Below are 4,448 nucleotides of genomic sequence, written 5' to 3'. Positions count from 1 at the left end.
TATTTCACTAAGCATGATACGCTCTAGTTCCATCCATGTTGTTGCAAATGGCAAGATTTCATTTCTTTTGATTGCTGCATAGTATTCCATTGTGTATATATACCACATCTTCTTGATCCATTCATCTGTTGATGGACATCTAGGTTCTTTCCATAGTTTGGCTATTGTGGACATTGCTGCTATAAACATTCGGGTGCATGTGTCCCTTTGGATCACTACATTGGAAACAGGACAAATTTAAGCCTTCCTAGAAGAACGGTAAGACTGGTTCATTGTGCTTCATGCTACCTTAAGCCCCGGTTATCATAACACAACGTAAGATAGAGAATGTTCTGGTAACTTCCTCAGAGTGCAAAAAGTGTCCATCCTAAAATACAAATAACTCTAAACAGATAACACAGTAGGAGTAAGAATAAAATACACCAAACAAAGAAATTGGGATATAATTAATTGAAATGTGAGAATTTAAAAGACACCAAGGATACTGAAATAGTGTCTAAGTTTAGAGCATTCTATAAAAAATATATAACTTCCCAGGAAACTGTCTAAAGCCAGAACAGAGAGTGATGAAGGCTTATTTTATCTGACCAGAATAGACTATCTTAACACAGACACACACACACACACACACACACACACAAACGCACACATACACACACATTTTAATAAGTACCACTGAGCACTTTTTAGGTGCAGTACATGAATTATCTAATTTAATGTCCATAATATCCCCTATCTATCAGAGTGAGTATTAAGCTCAGTTCACATTTGTAGGAATTGAGGCCTGAGGGGTTGGCAGCAGATGGCAGAAGCAAATTCTGAACTTGAAGCTGTTAACTAAAACATTCATCAGCATAAATGTAGACTAACCTTCACATGGACTGTATCTATAAAATGTAAACTCTTGCAATTAATGTTTATTTCTGAGTTCATCTAGGGACAGAAGTATACCTGTTAGGCAAGGCTTTTTTATTGAGCCCCTGTGACCTCCTGACAACCCCACTGGTCTCCTCTCTCTCAAGACCTGTGGGATCATGGCTGAGGGTAGACATGGAGTGTTTACAACATCACTACCCTCTACCCTCAACTGTGCACTGAAGCTTATAGATTATGAAGTTCATATGAGCACATTATATGCCAATTCCACAGCTCATGGAGGTACACTATACACAGATTACATAGTTTGTGTGCATATAGCATGCACATTACATAGTTCATGTATGTATATTACATACAGATTATGTATGTAATATACTTTAATGATAAGAAAATTGAGACCAAGAAATTGAGACCAAGAGGTTAAGATTGCCTAGAGTGTTAGTAGCAAAGCAGGGTTTTTAACCCCCAGGCCAAAGTCCCTTCCACTAATTCACACCGTAACAAAGATATGGAAAAGGTACAACATCATCAGGGTGATTTTTAAAAGTTTTTTTTTTTCAAAGATTTTATTTATTTATTTGACAGACAGAGATCACAGGTAGGCAGAGAGGCAAGCAGAGAGAGAGGAGGAAGCAGGCTCCCTGCTGAGCAGAGAGCCCGATGCAGGGCTCGATCCCAGGACCCTGGGTTCATGACCTGAGCCGAAGGCAGAGGCCTTAACCCACTGAGCCACCCAGGCACCTCCCAGGATGATTTTTAAAAGGAGCACGGAAACTAGAAGCATAGAAAAAGCAATAATTCCTGGGGTGCCTGGGTGGCTCAGTCAGTGAAGTGCCTGCCTTTAGCTCAGGTCATGGTCCTGGGATCCTGGGATCAAGTCCTGCTCAATGGGGAGTCTGCTTTCCCTCTTCCTCTGCCCCTTTCCCCTGCTTGTGCTCTTTCTCCCGCTTGCTCTCTCTCTCTCAAGTAAATAAATAAAATCTTACAAAAAAAAAATAAAGAAAGAAGGAAAGAAAAGGAAAAACAATCATTCCTAACCAAAAGAAAGGAGAGAATAGAGAAAGAATAAATCCAATTTTCCCAAACCAAAAGCCAAGCCATGAATAGTAAATAAGCAAGAAAATAGGTAAGAAGAACATCACCCACAAATATTAAGAGGAGCAACCTAGTAATAAATTTGCAAAGATACTATAAACGCACATGAAGCCATGGTAAATACATGCATGAAATCTGCAGCCAGTGATTAAGTAGGGGATGGCCCCCGGGCTCCTGTGCCACTGACACTGGACAACCTCAGGCAAATCTATCTCCTTTTACTGTGTAAATTCTTTTAGCTGTAACAGAGATTCCATCATAGTACTTACTTGTCCATAAAAAGGTTAAGAGCCTTGAACAAAAGGATATTTTAGCCACCTATATGATTGGTCTACTTTCTGTCTAAAAGCAGACTGATTAGGACATGTATCAAACATTCACGGTCTAAGACAGCATCCTCAACACTGTGCTAATGATATAAGCCTGTAGAAAAAGTCAATGCAGCACATGCGTACTGAGGACACCATAAGAATAAAAAATAAACTGAATTTTATGACAATATCTTCTTTTTCATGGCAGAAAACCACCGCTGTGCTACTCCTCAAATATCCTTACGTATTTCATTAAAATCATTCTTCTGCAAAATAATAATAATACTCATAATGAGTAAACCACCATTGTCTCTCTTCTAGATAGGGCCAAAATCCTCCCAGCTGACCCTTACACATTTATTCTTACTCTCAAGCATTTTCCACAAGGCATCGCACGGCACTCCCCCACTTAAAATCTTTCTGTAAGAAACTCTTATGTTTCAGATCACAATACTCAGGGTCAGGAAAGCCTGGAACATACCAGTACCTGTGTGCATCCAACTTCATCTCATCACCATTCCCCCTTGCTCTCTCCACTCCTATCCCTTAGAGCAAGTATACGGTAAGGTGTTGTTTTTTTCTTTTTTTAACAGGAAGCATTATTTTGGTGAACCAAACAAATAAATGGTTGGATTTCAGGCACCAACAACTGTCAAGTGGGAAAGAATCTTGGAGCACAAGGACCTTCCCACAACCCTCCACACACTGACCATGTCGCAGCATGAACCACACTGCACTAGAGGTAAAAGCTACCAAGACAGACTTCAGCAAAAGGCATGACATGACGTCTCAGCAAACCAACATCACAGTTACTCACAACGTCTCCTTAAATGGCCAAAGAAAGGAACGCCCCACGAGCACTGAAACTAATGTGTAGGTTGATTCGAGGATTATCAACGACAACAACCTTTGTATGAGGGATTTATCTGTTACCTATCATGTTCAACAGACTAAGACGATAAAAAGGAGGAAAAAATGAAATCATTTCAGTCTTACACTAGCACTCCCCACCCACTGGTGGGGATCTGTTTGTCTTCTGCAGCCTTAAATGAACAAAATCACCTCAACAGGCCTAGTGGCCTGCCAGAGGCAGGGCAGGAGGACTTGGGGATCTGTCTAAAGCCAGGCTTAGCCCAGATTGTCCTGGCACTCCTTTCTAAGAAGCTATCTGGCTGGAACACCTCTTAACTGCTCAGAGAGGTTTGGTGGCAGCTGGAAAAGGAAACTGGGAAAAGGGAGGGGATGGGCCTCCTTTTTTTTTAAACATGATAAGTGATGAGACTGAACTCCCAGTATCATGGGATAGGCCAACCCATTCTCCCCAAGCTCCACGATGAGGGACTGAATGACAAGTCTGTCACTCAAATGAGGATGACCTCATCGCTACTGGGTGAAAAGATCCCAGCATCGGGGAAACATGGCTTTCTTTGTTGGTGGTAATGCTGAACTGCCCCATGTCTCCCTGAGATCTGGCAACTCTGAATTCAGGATCTAAATGAGTAGAGATCAGTAACTGATCCTAAGCGCCCCCAGCACAGACCCTCACATAACAGTCTGCGTCACTGGCAGAGTGACTGCGGTGACGCAGACAGTGCAGACTGCAAAACACAAAGCAAAACAAAACCTTCATATCCATAGACTGAAGGATGCTTGAAGGCAGGAGCTGTATCTTATCGGTCTAGTCCAGGGCACCTCTAAAGGGAACTCTCAATAAAATAAATAATTACGTTAATTAAATTGGGGGATTTTTAACGCGAATTATGTGTGGCTATGGAGTTTAAGTAGCAATGGAATCAGATAGGTGAAGGGCGGGAGGAAAAAAGGAACAGAAACATTTTAAACATAGCTGGCTATTTGCAGACAAACAAATGCATGAACTGACATCCCACAAGTGCAAAAATGTTAGTGAATCCCAAGCATCAGCTTTAGGATTTAAAAAAACAGAAAAAGTAGAAGCGCTAAGGAGCTCTACAACAATGTCATGGAATCCTTCTGGTAGTCCTGGCTCTGCTATATTAGCTGGCCAAAGGCCCTTGCTCCAAGTACTCCACTTCTTTATTTTCCTGTCTCTAAAGTGATGGGTATAAGACAGGTGATAAATATGGTTCATTTTGAAGTCCAATGTTGTGTCCCTACAAAACATGAAAATCCTACACATCTTTT

This window comes from Mustela nigripes, chromosome 16 (genome assembly GCF_022355385.1).
Source record: "Mustela nigripes isolate SB6536 chromosome 16, MUSNIG.SB6536, whole genome shotgun sequence".
Lineage (NCBI taxonomy): Eukaryota > Metazoa > Chordata > Mammalia > Carnivora > Mustelidae > Mustela > Mustela nigripes.
The sequence above is the reverse complement of the archived record's forward strand: the minus strand, read 5'-3'. Positions refer to the sequence as shown.